The following is a 16,738-nucleotide window of genomic DNA, read 5'->3' as shown; positions in this document are numbered from 1 at the left end:
TCAGAGCTTGGCTCCCAGTAACATCTTACATAGCCTCCTGCGGATCTCCTTAGTCTTGATGGAATAGATAATTGGGTTGAGCATTGGAGGGACAAAGAGGTAGACTAGGGACATGAACTTGTGCACATTCTCAGGTGCATGCTTCCCAAATCGGTTAACCATGAACACGCTAACCATGGGCACGTAGAAGATGAGCACAGCACAGATGTGTTACACAGATGTGTTAAGTGTTTTAAGCCTCTCCTCCTGGGAGGCAATGGCCAGCACAGAGTGCAGTATGAGCACATAGGAGAGAAGAATAAGCACTGAGTCTACACCAAAGGCAGAGATGACAATGAACAGACCATACATACTGTTGATGGTAGTATCTCCACAGGGCAGGCTAATCAAGTCTGCATGCAGGCAGAAGGCATGGGTCAGTATGTTGGCCTTACAGAAGGGCAGCCTTTTCAGGAGGAAAGGCAGTGGGAAAACCATGCAGAAGCTGTGAATTATGATGGACATGCCCATGTGAACCACACAGCTATCAGTGAGGACTGTGGAATAGCGCAAAGGGTTACAGATAGCAACATAACAGTCATAACTCATAGCCAGAAGAATCCCAGGCTCTATCCAGGAGAAAAAGTGAATGAAAAACATCTGAGCCAGGCAGGTATCAAATGCAGTCTCTGGCGCATGATAACACAGGGCAGCCAGTACAGTGGGCAATGTAGAAAAGGACACACCAGGTCATTGACAGAAAACAGGGACAGGAAGTAGTACATTGGCTGGTGCAAGCTCTGCTTTTCCTTTATGATGAAGAGAATCAGGGTATTTCCCATGATAGAGACCATAAACCAGCAGGAGTAAGGCAGCCAGCCAGTGCTCCAGGCCCTCCACCTCTGGGAAGCGAGTTAATGTGAAGCTGGTGGCGCTTGAGATGTTAGTCCCAAAGCTTCTCGTAAGGGTCTCTGAGTAGCCTTTAGGGAAATACAACCAAAGTGAAGAGATATCAGAGAGTGGAAGATGTGAAGATTAGGACAGGTCACTCTCCTCAGGACGGGAGGGTCAATGATGTTTAGATTCCAACTCCAAAGATCATGGAAGAGCCAGAAAGAGGCAAGTCAGGAGTCGTTGGCTATATCTCAGGCCTTTGGTAGTCTGAAGGATCCATCATAGGCTCCAGCTCCTTTACCAAAGAAAATGTTTTATTCTTTTTTTGGACACTATCCCTTACTTACAATCTCTGTGTTCTTTACATAGGTTCAAATCTTTCTCCAATGACAAAAAAATGATTTCTCCCTTTCTCTCTACTAGTTCTGAGCCACCATGATCTCCAATAAGTGAGGTACAATGTCCCCCTCATGAAGTTTTCCCTTAACACTCTCCATCCACTGATTTATCTCCTCTGCGTTCTGAACTGCATCTCCTCTTTTCCCTATACTCAAGCATCACTCCAACTCTTCATTCTCTTGTAATTGCTTTAGGAACCCTGGTAGCACAGTGGTTCAAGTGCTGGAGTGCTAACCAAAAGGTCTGTGGTTCAAACCCACAGGCCACTCTGTAGGAGAAAGATGTGGCAGTCTTCTTCCATAATCATTTACATCCTTGGAAACACTGTGGGGCAGTTCTACTCTGTCCTATAGGGTCCCTATGAGTTATCTCCTTACTTATTCAGCAAGGACAAGACTCTCATCTTCCTCCACTCCTGGTTGATCTTGGCTTTTCTCTCCTGCATGTCCCCATGATTATTTCTCTTTTGTAGACCAAGGATTCTCAAGCAAACCTGTATATTAGATTCAAAGAGGAGCTTTTAAAAATCCCTTTGCCTAGGCCACACCCATACCAATTAAATCAGATTCTCTGGGTATAGAACTCAGGAATGAGTATTTTTTAAAAACTTCCCGGGTGATTTCAATACATAGTCAAATTTGAGAACCAAGGGTTTATATCTCTCCTATCAGCATTCAGATATGCCCGACTTCCCATTAACTTCCCTCACTGCGAATCGATTTCGGGAGCTACTATCCTACGAAGAAAACAAACAAAAAACTATTTCCCCCTCATGTCCTTCTAGTTATTGCCTACTTCTCTGCTCCTGCTTACAAATAATGTTCTCAAAATTATTTTCTTCTTATAATGTCCTCCCTGTCTCTCCTCTGTATGTTAATGACTCCTGAACTTATCTCTCTAGCTTAAACTTCTAGCTATAGACTCAAGCATCCAACTCCCTAATTGACTATCGATTTTAATAGCCCATGGGCATTGCAAACATAACAGACAAAACTGAAATCTTTGTCATTTACTATCTTTGCTCCTCTCCAATATTTATCTTGTTAAAATCCAGCACCATCTATCCAGGTGCTGAAGCCAGAAAAACCCTCGAGGCATCTTTGATATCTCTTATTGTCTGTCATTCTGGATTTAATCTATCACCATCTTTCCAGCATATGTTTAACCCTGTCCTCTCCTCTCCATCTCACTACCAACTGCAATCCATCCCACGGTGTCTTTGACCAGGTTGTCTATAGAGGCTATCTTGCTGATTGCCTGGCTTAGTGTCATGCCTGTCTCTAATTCATTCTCCATAGACCAGCCAAAATATTTGTTTATAACATAAGTCAAATAATGATACACTTCTACTGAAAACCTTCCAATAGTTTCCCTTAGCTTTGAAATAAGAATTCAAATAAGAATTTAAACATCCTTACCATGGCATATAGCAGCATCAGGACTACCTGGGAACTTGTTATCTTGGCAGTTCTACTATGTCCTGTAGGGTCGCTATGAGTCAGAATCGACTTGATGGCAATGGGGTTTTTAATCATTCATTACTACTCTGTTTATGGTTGTATATCCCTGTTAAATACTTTCACACATATTTTTCTTTATTCTGCTTATCTCATTTAGAATTATAATATATCTGTTTGGTTATTTGATGAATGTCTTTTTCCCCCAGTAAATTATAAACTCGTTGCAGTTGAGTTGATTCCAACTCAGAGTGACCCTATAAGACAGAGTAGAGCTGCCCCACAGGGCTTCCAATGCTATAACCTTTACCGAAGCAGACTGCCACATCTTTCTTCCACAGAGCAGTTGGTGGGTTCAAACTGCCAACCTTTAGGTTAGTACCCAAGTGCTTAGCCACTGCACCACCAGGGCTCCTTCAGTAAATTATAAGCTCCAATAATTCCCTGTTTTTTCTTATTATTTTATCAGTTAGCAAGATTATTGGGCATAGAGCCCTGAATGAGCTATCCTAGGAAGCAGGTATTATGAGTTATATTTTTTAGTGTAAAATGAATTCAGATAAGTAAAATAACTCTCCTAACATCTAACAACTGAATTTTTACCTCAGCTTTGCCACATACCTGCTGTGATTTTATTTAACTTCTTCATACTTTCCTTTCACATCTATAATATAGGAAAATCAATACAGAGAAAAGTTTAAAGTTCATATTCAGGTCCCTGGTTTAAGATCTGTACTGAATAAATGGCAACCAAGAAAGTGGTGACGAAAAGGAACTTCTAGGGGCTGAGGACTTGGAGTCTCTCATAAATGGGACATAAACGGTTGAATGCCATAAACGGTTAAGCAGTTGACTACTAGCCAAAATGTTGGAGGTTCAAACTCATCCTGAGGCATCTCAGAAAACAGACCTGGCAACCTGCTTCCCAAAGGTCACACAGTCTTGAAGACCCTATGAAGTAGTTCTACTCTAGTAGGAAATTAACAACAAAAGGGCTGAATGTACCTGTTCCCCTTTCCACACTGTCCTCCCACTTTCAGTTTCTCAACCAAAGGCCCTCTTCTATGCCTCAGGCATTTACCCACTGTCAATGAGAATATTGGAGTATGAATTAATTGAACTGAAGCATTCACACTAAGCAAAAGTTTCAGAAAATGCCCCTTTGAGCCAGGTCATCACAGAAACCACTCGCCAAAGCAGGAGGAGTGAGGCCAGGATAGTGGGATTTCAAGTACCAAGGACTATAGGTGAGGAATATGGGTGTGGGAGCAGAGGCAGGAGCAAAATTTCTTAAGGTTAGTCACAGACAGCTTCTCCTCCTTCAAACCTTTGGACCCTAGTCACTTTAGGATTTCGAAGCTACAGATGAGGTTGTATAGCCTCTGTGAGGGAAGAGCTGAAGTCCCAACTTACCTCCCCAGGGCAGCTCTGATGGATGCGAAGGGAGAGGCAGATGAAGTGTCCCCTAAAGAGGAGAAACGCTGAGGGCACAGCACAATCTGCACACAGCTGCACTGCCAGCTTCCACCCCCTCTCTGCCCTGACTGTATAAAGCTGTCTTTTAAAGTCGACTAGGGCCTGGCAAGTGCAAGGCCCCAGTGAGGTGGCTGGGCCAGCAGGAAATGCAAAGTCTCTTCAAGGGATGGCTTCTTCGTGCCTGGCATTTCTCCCCCTTAGAGTTTTCATAGAAATTAAGAGAGAATTCGGTGAGCCTGGAGTGTCCTACCTTTTCAGCCCTTTATTTTACAGAGGACCAAGTAAGACTGAGAAAGAATCTATTCAGTCAGTAAACAACAGAGCTAGAATTGAGTTCCAGACCTACTGATTCTCACTGATTCCCACATTAGAGCTCTTTCCACTAGCCATGCCATATCCCAAATAAATTTCTAGAGGCAAAATGGCACAACCACTAAAAGCTTAAGTTTTTTAAGTCAGTTAGTAGGGTAATCATCCTCCTTTGCACTGGTCTATCCCTGTTTTAAGGAGCCCTGGTGGCGCAGTAGTTAATCGCTAGTCTACTAACTGAAAGTTTGGTGATTCAAACCCAGCCAGTGGTGCCACAGAAGAAAAGACCTGGCAATGTGCTCCTGTAAGGATTCACAGCCTAGGAAACCCTACAGAGCAGTTCTACTCTGTCCTATAGGGTGGCTATGAGTCGGAATCGACTTGAAGGCACACAACAACAACATACCAATTTTAGCACTGAAAGTCTTGTGCCTGGGGAAACTGCTCAGTCACGAGTAAACCGGGACGGTTTGTCACCTTATAGACACGTCCGGATTCAAAACCGCCAGCTCCTTCCCTATCAGAGTGAGTATCCCTTAGAAAATGATTTAATTTTTTGACTTTCAAATTCCTTGTTTGTAAAATTGAAGTACACATGCCTATAGATCGAGGTAAATGTGAAACTTAATATCACACGGTAAGTGCTTATGAAACAAGAAATATTGTAATTACTTGTCGATTTGTCAACTGCCAGGGGAGACCTTGAACAGAAAGTGCAATCTGAGAGCAGGCTGACCCCAAGTCACTAATTTAAGGGTCTTAAAACTAAAGCATCTTTAGGACGTCTAGCATCACACTCAAACTGCAGTAATGGAGAAATCGAGACTCTAAGAGGGAAGAAGCTTGCTGACGCACACAGAGAATTTGTCTACAGTCAGAACTTGTACATAATTACCCTGATACAGCTCAAGTCTGTCCCCACTGCCTTTGCTGTCTCTGATTACCAGGGAAGTCGAATAAAGGAGAGAACAACTGATATTACTGAGTCTACTAAGTGTCTGAGATCATGCTAGATTCTTTGATATATGTTAGCTCATTTCAACCTCATAAAAAATAACCTGATAAATAAATTTTATTATGCCTAAAATCAGTACCCATTTATTCAGTAGGCAAACTAACTACGCATACACATTTAGAGCAACAGAACAGTAAAGCCCTCAAAAATTGTACTTTTTTAAAGCATCAAAGTGGTCCTCATGGGAAAACTTGAACTTTATTGAACTTCCCATTTTGGGGTTTGATTTTTTTATTGTGTTAAAATTTATAGAGAGGAAAAAGTGAGTTCAGGATTTAGTACCTCCAAAGGCCTTTATTAAACTCTGCAGTGTCTGTGTTTGTGTGTATGAATGTGTGTATAAACCAAAATCAAACCCATTGACGTCAGGACAATTCTGACTCATAGCTACCCTATATGATGGAGTAGAACTGTCCAATAGGGTTTCCAAAGCTCTTATATTTATGGAAGCAGACTGCCATATCTTTATCCTGTGGAGCTGCTGGAGGGTTCCAACCACTGATCTGTCAGTTAACAGTCGAGCCCTTAACCACAGCACCACCAGGACTCCTTAGTGTGTGTGTGTGTAAATGTGTGTATGAGAGCAGAGAAAGGGCATGCTAGGGAATTTGTCTCAGACTACTTGGAAACTAAAAAAATAAGTCTGCTTTCCTGCAATTAATCAATAAACCAATCACAAGAGATCAAAAGAGAGAAATAATAAGATACCTTTAAAAAAAATGATTTGACTGATTTAACCTGTTTGAAAATACAGGGTAAGAAAAGTAGTTTCCATTTATTGAGCACTTACTACGTACCATAAACTTACTAGGATATTTATATACACTATTTACTATTCAATAGGAGCCCTGGTGGCACAGTGTTTAAGAGCTCAGCTACTAACCAAAAGGTCAGCAGTTCAAACCACCCAGTGGCTGCATGGGAGAAAGATGTGGCAGTCTGCTTCTGTAAAAGATTACAGTCTTGAAAATTCTGTGGGGCAGTTCTACTCTGTCCTATATGGTTGCTATGAATCAAAATCAACTGGATGGCAATGAATTTTATCTTTTTTGAGTTTGTTTAATACTCACAGAATTCTATCAATTTTGTTTTTAAATCTACTTCGTACAAATGAGATATCTGAGATTAAGAGAGTTTATGAAACTTGCCAAGATTATATTATTGGAGGCTCTGAGATTCCAATTCAGGATGAAACACCCATAATTATGAACAAATAGACTGTATACATACAAATATAAAGTTACTAATTGGAAGAGGAGATTAAAGCAAAGAAAAAGACTTGAAGAACAACATTAAGCAAGGGGTTATAAAGAGAAGACACAACTGAACCACCCAGCACCAGGGGCTAACGTACTAATGCATTGCTTGTTGGGAGATTGATGTCCATCCATCAGAACCTGAGACGTGAAACTTTTGAATCATACAATTAAGCACCTTTATCTCTTATTCTTTGTTCACTTGAAATCTAATTATGGTGTGTCTCTCACCAGGTAGAATATGCTAATCAAGCTGACAAAAGAATTTTGTCCATGTAATAATTCTGTTCCTCATTGTAGATTAACAGAATCGTGCATGTATTATGTTCTTTCAGTGTCGCTTCTTAAATTTCTTTCTATTGTAATAAACTTCTTTCCATCCCCATAGCCACTCTCTCAATCAGTATATCAACACATCAGCCTTAGATTATTACATCAGTGTCCGAATTGACGTCCCCATATTAATTCAGCCATCTTCCAATCTATTTTTCACGTTGCAGAAATATTTTTATTTCAAATGTCATCACGTTATTGTCCATTTCCATATCAATAAACTCCACGTTGATAAAGGCTTACAGGACTGTGTATCAAATGACCCTTGCTTTCCAACAGGAAGGAGCTTTGGTGACCCAGTGGTTAAGAACTCAGCTGATAACCAAAAGGTCAGCAGTTTGAACATACCAGCAGCTCTGCAGAAGAAGGATGTAGTAATCGGCTTCCATGAGGATTACAGCCTTGGAAACTCTATGGGGCAGTTCCACTCTGTCTTGGTAGGGTTGCTAAAGGGTTGCTGAGTCTGAATTGACTAGACAGCTATGAGTTTGGTTTCTGGTTTTTACCATCTTGCAGAATGGCACACATTTGGATTTTTTGTTTGTTTGTTTTTGTTTTTTAAATAAATGAAGCTGGATTCCCAATCCAAACCTTCTTTTAACTCCTGCTGTAAACTCTTTGCAAAGTTTTCAACCTTCATTAGTATAAGCCAATTTGCACTAAAGATCTTTCTGGTCCTCCAGGCTGGGTTAGGTGCCCCTTCTCTGGGTTACCACAGACTGTAATCATGGTATCATATCTCAGAACTATTTCCCCCAGTCACAGCATTTACGTGTATTTATTGGGAGCTCTATGTATTGGATAACTCTATTACTTCATTCAAACCACACAGAAATTTTATGAAGTATCATTATTATCAATGTTTTATATATAAGGAAATTAAGGCATAATGAGTTAAATAACTTTTTCAAAGTCACAAAATATATAAGTGGCACAACTAGCATTTGAATCTAGACAGTCTTCGTCATTACATTGTATGGTCACAACTGTAAGCTTGAGGGTAAATACTCTGCACTATTCCCCATGGATTCCCTCATGGGGCCTGCCACTTCATGGGAATGTAGTAAATAGTCACTGAATGAACAGATGAGCTTCCTTTGAGATTTGTCATCTAAAGACACCCATCGAAAACGCAATCAATGCTAAATGTACTGTAAAAGGCAATAAGAGAATGAACAGGAATTGCAACAATTTTCAAAGTAGTGTCATCAACTCAAAATCACTCTAGCCTTGGGCTTGAGAGTCAGACTGCGTGGGTTCACCTGCTCTGCCATTTACTAGCTAGGTGATTCTGGACAAGTTACTCAATTTATTCTGTATGCCTCAGTGTCCTCAGCTGTAAAACAAGAATAATAATTTTACCTACATAATAAGAGTGAGGATTGTTGTTGGGAGCTAGTAATTTTTTTTTAAATAAGAAATAAAACAACATTGAACATCGTCTGGCATTTAATAAGTCATTATGAAATATTATCATTAGTATAACATTGTAGTTGATTAAACTGTGTACCAGAGATTTTAAATGACTGGTCTAGTTAGCTCAGATGAATGAAGAGATCAGGTGAGATTAGTGCTGACATCATGCCTGTCATAGATACAATATTTTGTTATTTTGTTTTAAACTAATTATCTGATATTACCTTTTGACTACAGAGCATGGGTTTCGGCTAGCATAGGCTTTGGTGACATGGGATATGAGGTGTGAAAGTTTGATGTGTTCCAGATATGCACTAAACTCCATGAGCATGGGAAAGGGGTGGCCCTTGGGACCAGACTCAGGCTTCCATGCGTAGTGACAGTGGGCCTTCCGCAGCCCATAGCTACATCTGGAAGGGAATGACTCCACTAGGGAAAAGAAGTGCTTATCCCTTGGGGTAGACACAGAGGGGCACTTGGAAAGCACCTCAGTGGGAAGCCAGCAGGGACACCAACACTCAGACCCCTCCCCTGTGAGGCTCACAGCTTGGAGCTCTCAGACTGCTCTAAGTTGCCTCCATTTCTTTCCCTCTCTCTCATTTCATTACAAATGCAATGCATACGTATTATAGAAAAATAGAAAACACAGACAAACAGAAAATAAATCTTCCCGAATCTTACTAATAACATTTCTGCAAATTCTTCAATCACTTTTCTATGCAAATATATAAATGTATAGCAATAACATCACGTTAGTGTCTTTACAAAAAATATGCTGTAAATACTATTTGATAGCAGTTTATTTGAAAATACTCCTTTAGTTTTATACATTTTTTCCAAGCTATCCTATTCTATAAATCTGTTGTTGCAGCCTTATCTTCTATTTCCATCTTTATATATATTTTTTCTTCACATTTTAACGTTTGGTAGTCTATTATATTCTTGTCCCCAATTCCCACCTTTTTTAGAATTTTTGAAATATAACTCATATAAAAAATTCTAAATTAACTTTAAAATGATTTTGTTGAGTTCTAAAAAATACCCTGAATTAATTAAATTGATTTGAGAAGAACTGACACTTTCAGGTATTTGTTTATCTTTCCATTAAGGAACATGCTTTTGTATTTATTCATTCAAGCTTACTTTGAAACCTAAAATAATATTTTGATGTTTTTGTTCATAAAATTTCTCATTAAAATATTGTCTAGTATTTGAGAAATTACTAGTTTTGTTTTGTTACATTATATTTGACATATTTTCTCAATTTTCAGTATTTTTGTGTTTTCTTGATTCACAAATTATGTTGTTTAGAAATAACGATTCTACAGTCTCATTCATTCATCAAATCCACAAATGTTACTTGAAATCTACTATATAATTTGCATAATGCCAGACTCCCAGGATAAAAATGTGACTACTGTAAAAACAGTAGTTTCCTTGTATTGAATAAATGTTGAATGTCAAGGAATGTACCAACCATCTTATATACATTGTTTATAAAAACCCTACAATCTGGCTATCTTTGTACCAATTTTACAAATGAGCAAACTGAGGCTCAGAGAGGTTGGGTTCTTTCTAAGGCCATATCAGCCTGTTATAAAGTCCACACTGTTTCTAATATTAACACACAGTCCATTTTTTGACAAATTATTTCATTCAAATAGGGAACTATATATAAGTAAATAAAGTGCATGATAATATCTGAGCACTGTGGTATAAATCTACATTAGAGGCATAAAATTAGTTAAACTTCTGTTTTACCACTGTTGGAGGTGGAAAGAGCAGGTAAGTAGAAAATAGGTACTAAAGGGAGTGCTAGAAATACTTCAAACAGTAAATAACCCAAAAACTGAACCATTGCCTGGTCCACGATGTCTGTTCAATAAATATTTTTTAATGAATTTATTTTTGAATGAATGATGTATAGTTGTTAGGCATATAAGCATAGATAAAATAGTCTAAGTAAAAGCTATAAAACAGACAGATACATAAAGAAACCTGTTGATGCAGGAAACTTTACATTGTTCAATACGGCTGGAGTAAACTATTTGAGATAGGGAAGATGATTGGAGTCCCTGGGTGGCTCAAACGATTAACACACTTTACTGCTCAACAAAAGGTGGGTGGTTTGAATCCACCCAGAGATGTCCCCAAAGAAAGGCCTGGTAATCTACTTCCAAAAAAATCAGCCGTTGAAAACCTGTGGAATACTGTTCTACTCTGACACACACGGGGTTATCATGGGTTGGAATCGACTCAACTACAACTGGTATTGGTAGGGAAGATGGTTAAGGGTGGTAAAACATAAGAGACAGGAACTTGCAGTGTTGGAATTATTAAGAGACACTTTACCAAGCTTTATTTTACTGAAAGTTAGATCATTTAATACAATTTATATGCAATTACATTTATCTCATTTTAAAGCCCAGGTGAATGATGTGAATTATGTGAAATAAATCTCACTGTGCATATTTATTGTGTATATATATATATGTTCATATATATGTAATCTTAACTAATATTCCTTTGACATAATCATTGGGAATATAATTATTTCCTCCATTAACACAGTGTTTCCATGGTCATAAGTAATTTCTTTTGATGATTCACTTTAAACAAGGATAAGAGAAATATATGCTGGCAAAAATGAGAGACAGATTATCAGGTTATATATTTTACAGTTAAAAAAGAGGGAAACAAAACATTTTTTCCCCCTAAATCACGACCTTTTAAACTTTCTGAAATCTGTTGGCTTGGATCTTAACTACTGCCAGGCTGTCACCATACATCTGGTGACAGGAATCCTGATAGTGGGTCACTATGCAAAATTAAATTTAAAAATTCTTGCCAAAGCAGGTCTTGGAAATTCAAATTTGTGGAGTAATCGTAAACATCCTCTGACTCATGGCTTTTCAACATATCCCCTTCTGCTCAAAACTTGGTTCCCAGTAGTATTTTGTGAAGTCTTCGACGAATCTCTTTGGTTTTGATGGAATAGATGACAGGATTGAGCATTGGAGGCACAAAGAGGTAGATCAGGGACATGAGTGTGTGCACCTACTTTCGGGCATGCCTCCCATAGCGAGCAGCCATGGATACACCAACCATGGGCGCGTAAAAGATGAGCACAGCACAGATGTGTGACACACATGTGTTGAGAGTCTTTAACTGCTCCTCCAGGGAGGCAATGGCCAGCACAGAGCGCCGTATGAGCACATAGGAGAGGAGAATGCGTACAGAGTCCAGGCCAAAGGAAGAGATGACAGTGAATAGACCAAAGATGTTGATGGTGATGTCACCACAGGGCAGAAGGATCAAGTCTGGGTGCAAACAATAGGCATGGGAGAGTACATTGGCCTTGCAGAAAATTAGCCTCTTCAGAAGGAAAGGTAGAGGGAAAATCATGCAGAAACTGTGGATGAAAACAAACATGCCCATGCATACCACTCGGGCATCAGTGAGCATGTGGCATACCACAGCGGGTTACAGAAGGCCACATAGCGGTCATAACTCACGGCCAGCAGGATTCCAGACTCCATAATGGAGAAGAGGTGGATAAAGAACATTTGAGCCATACAAAAATCAAATCTGATTTCCCTTAAGTGGAAGCAGAACGTGGCCAGCATAGTGGGCAGTGTGGAAAAGGACACACCTAGGTCATTGATAGTAGAGACAGGAAATAGTACATAGGCTGATGCAAGCTCTGCTCCTCCTTGATAATGAAGAGAATAAGGGCATTGCCCACAATGGAAACAGAGTAGAGAGCACCAGGCAGCAGAAACATCCAGTGTTGGGAGGTCTCCATCCCTGGGAGCCCTGTCAGTGTGAAAGGAGGCAACCCTGAGCTGTTGTGGAGGTTATCTTCCATGATGGGACTCCTGCATAGATTCTAGGACTACTATCCTGTAAAGAAGATGAATATACAATTTCATCCATGGCCTCTGCCTAATATCTTAAGACCATATTATATCACTCAGTTTCTCACTTTATAAAAATGAATCAATTTTATTCCCTAAGTCACTCATTCTTGCCCCTCATTGTCACCAAGATTTCTGGAATTATGAGATTTCTGTTTATCCAGCTAACTACACAGGTCACTTTGCCTCCCTCTAAACCTGTGTCTATTGTCATCATATTCTTCCTCACATTCAAAGATATGAAACTTTTTTTTTATTGAATCCATAGGTATTATTTTGTTTGAGACTTAAGACAAAACTCTCCTGACCACTACTCCCTCAACTATGAAGTACGCTCTCTGAACATTCCGAACAGTTATTCATTGAACCATGAACTTTTCCTTCATTTACTCTCTCAGGCTACTGAAGCTTCACTACTTTATTGTGACTCACCAGCTTCTTTATTTCTCAATAGTTTTTCAGTTTTTCCAGCTTTTTATTCAGACAGAAGATAGATGTATAAAAAGATATTCCTTCATAGAGATAACTTTTCGGACATTAAGACACACACTATTATTATTGCCATCAAGTGGATTCCCACTCACTTCTCAAATTCCATCCACTTTTTCATTCTTCTGGAGTCCCTTGGTAATGCAAACTGTTAACTCACTCAACTGCTAATCAAAAAGTTGGAAGTTCGAGTCCACTCAGAGGTGCTACAGAAGAAAGGTCTGGCAATCAACTTTTGAAAACTCAGCCATTGAAAATCCTGTAGAGCACAGTTCTACTTTAACAACATGGCATCACCATCAGTTGGAGTTTACTTGAAAACAGCTGAGTTTTTTTTTTTTTTTCCTTTCTTCTATCCATTTAGCTTATGGTAACAAACTGTTTCCTGAACAATTTAATTTGTTGTCAAGTCGTTTCTTACCAATTTTTTCAGAACAAAATATATGCAGTCTACAGTTATCAACATGGTTAGTTTCCAAAGACCAGGTCGTTATGCAAAAACCGCATTGTGCAAAAATGGAGGATGACAAATCATTACATAGCTGTCAAATTAAGTAATTACATAACTTTCAAATTACATCATTACGTAACTTCCAAACCTCTGAGAATCATGTCCCAGCCGAGCTGACATATAACTTTAACCCTTAAGAGCCATTGTTACTCTTTCCTCACACCTTGGCATTTGTTACTAACAGATGTACCTCATTAATGCACAGAATAATCGGATAGTAGATTTTTTACTATTGTCATAAATGCAAATGGCGGATAATGAGGTAGTTGATAAATGAGGAGTAGGTGTAGTACATAGTACCACAAATCCACTGGATTAATGATCATTTACTTCTATTTAGAATTGCTTTTCATTTGCATACTCCATCATTTTCATCGTTACATTAAAGATTGAGACTCAAAATCCAAACATCATTTTGACTCCGTCTTTCTCTTTACTTTCTACATTAAACCATATTAACAATGAAAATATCAACCCCAAAGTGCCTCTTTCAACACCCTTCTCTATCTAATTCCGCTAACAACATTTTACTTCAGACCCAAGATACTGCATTTTTGTCCCATAATAACATCTTCATAATAAAACTCCTACCTCCCTCCAATACATTCTCTAATCTGGAGCAGGAGTAATATTTTAAAAGGCAACTCTGAAAATGGCACTGTTTTGCTTAGAAACCTTAAATGATTCCTCATTACCAAAGATTCAAATCCAAACTATTTACCCCAGAATTATAGTCCCAACTTGGTCAGTGCTAAATCAATATTTCTAGTCTTAATTATTAAAATCCCCTTCCTGTATCTCAAGATACCCACATAAGTCTACTTCCTGGTACCCAGACATGACCTGATTCCCTAGTATTAGCCATTGTCCACAATGTATGAGTATCCCCATTTAATTCATCTTTCAGGTCCAAGTCCCTATTTCATGAATACTTGGCTAATCACTGCCATCAGAGGTAATTTCTTCCTCCTATCACTCTCACACCTCTGGACTTGGCATCTCCTTTAATGTCTATTTCTCTGCCCGCATTACATTCTAGATTTGTTAATCTTACCTTCACCCATGTCCCACTAGCTCCAAGGTCTCTATCTTGACTCATATTTATTGTTGCAGTCCCTGATATGATCAGAGCAAGGACTTGAACAGGAGAGGTGCTCTGTAAGTCACTGATCCTCTCCAGGGTGTTTCCCTTTGCTATAAACTTACTTAATGAGAGACTGTGAACACCCAAAAGGGGAGAGTTGTAAAAATTCTTATGACTTTGCAACTATGAATACTAAAGCCAGCTCTACACCCTCACCTCCAGTCTTTCATCTATCTTTGTTCCTCCATCTGCACTCAGGCTTCCTCTGTCCTCCCTTCCCATGATGATTTTTTTTTCCATTCCATATTCTTAGGACTCCTTTAATTTCCATATTGTAAGCTCTTACTATGCTTTCTGTTTGCCTCTAATGCAATGTACGGGCACCTCTGATTTGGAGTCTTTTAGCACTAAGTAGGACCCTACCAAGTAGCTTCCAAAGCAACCAGAGTTTTTATATACCACCCCCCAATCCCAAATTATTCTGAGAAAAGGATGGAAGTACTTTCTTACACCAAGGCATCTCTATCCAAAGTGTAGCCTGATAAGGTATCTCTTCCAAGAAAGTAATTCTGAAGAAGAAAACATAATAGGATTTCAGAGAACAAGAGCAACAGACACAAAATAAAGAACTGGGAAAGAATTAAGGTGAGAATATGCAAGTAGAAGGAAAAATTCACTCAGATTAGGAACAGCCTTTCTCCCTTCAGATTGTCATATCTTAGCACTCAAGATTTAGAAGCTAAGGACAGAGTACCTTAGGGCCTGACACAACAGCTTACCTACCTGAGATAGCTTTATGCATGGAAGGTGCAGAGGAGAGAGATAAGCACTGAGGCACTGCATGTTCTGCCCATAGACCCCAGTTACCTTGGCCAGCTTCCTAGCCTGAGCAATATAAGGCTGCCTTCAAGAAATCCCTTGAGCTTATTTCAGCTCAGGTACCTATGGACTGCTGGCAATATGGAGATGTGCCAAACCTCCGTGCCTGGGCATTTCCCCACTCACAGGAGTATCAAAGTAGCAGGAATGGTCAGAACCTGAAGGTAGCTGGGAGAACATTGTATTTTACAGAAGAGGTGACTAAAGCCTAGAAAGGGAAAGACACATCTCAAACTTACAGTTTGTTAGAGACGGAATGGTATTTAAACTCAGATCTTCTAACTCAGTGACCTAGATTTACCATTGTATTATTATATGGGCAAAAGCTACAAAAAATGCTGAAACTTGTGAAGAGTGATTAAGCTTCATAAAATTAATTTTAGCATTCAAATTTATTAGAACGTGTGAAATTCCCACTTGGGTCATATGTGAACAAGACCCTAACCTGATAAGTAGCACCGGTACATTGTGGATGTCCATATAGCTATGGTAATTATAGGTCAGATTGTAGAACATATTTGTCCTGATTAAGAAGGTGTTGAGGACACTGCAGTGTGCTAGCTTCTCCACAGATATTTACTGAACACCTACTAGAGAGACAGTGTAGATAATATGGTTTAGTTGATGAAACTTGGAGCCAGGTGGACCTTTGTTTGAATCTAGCTTTCACTACATGGCTTGGAGAAGTTTCTAACTGACATAGAGCTTCATTTTTTCCCTGAAAAATAAGTAATATTCATCCTTACATCATAGGATCACAAGGGATAATTAAATGAGATAATACATGCAAAGTGTGTAGCCTATAGGCCAGCACATAGCACTCAATGGATGTTAGTGGTTATGTTTAAGTCCTCAACATTGGATCCTGAAAGTTAAACAATTGGGAATGTATATAGATCAAAATGTAACAGCCACAATGAGAATAAACTGTTAGACTAGATGGAACAACTCATTTCACTAGAAAAATCCTAGCAGATATAGCTGGAAGAAACAGTGATTGGTAACAGGAGACTAACACTGGAACCAAATAAGGGAGGAAGTAAAGAGTCCATTTTAGAAAGAATATCTCCAACATCTAAAGTTTGTCTGAGATTAACCAGGCTGAAAAAACAGTAGGTTTTCAGGAATACCACTCTTAGGTAAGTTAGATCAAAAGGATTCGGTACATCACCTAAAACACTCCTTAATCTTATTCTCAGGGTCATGTTAATTCTCACAGAAAAAGATCAGGAAATTACTGACTCTTGATTAAGCAACACAGATTGATCAGAATTTTGTCCCATTACTCCTTCATCATAAGACTTTCTCTTAAAGTTCTTCCATA

At 39.0% G+C, this 16,738-nt stretch overlaps 2 pseudogenes; both read right to left on the bottom strand.

Annotated features, from left to right (window-relative positions):
• Nucleotides 1–2,544, bottom strand: LOC101349338 (olfactory receptor 51I2-like; annotated as a pseudogene).
• An 8,919-nt stretch (nt 2,545–11,463) lies between these two features.
• Nucleotides 11,464–12,979, bottom strand: LOC101355308 (olfactory receptor 51I2-like; annotated as a pseudogene).
• Nucleotides 12,980–16,738: the final 3,759 nt, after the last annotated feature.

Source organism: Trichechus manatus, unplaced genomic scaffold, assembly GCF_000243295.1.
Source record: "Trichechus manatus latirostris isolate Lorelei unplaced genomic scaffold, TriManLat1.0 scaffold00232, whole genome shotgun sequence".
NCBI lineage: Eukaryota > Metazoa > Chordata > Mammalia > Sirenia > Trichechidae > Trichechus > Trichechus manatus.
The sequence above is the reverse complement of the archived record's forward strand: the minus strand, read 5'-3'. Positions and strand labels throughout refer to the sequence as shown.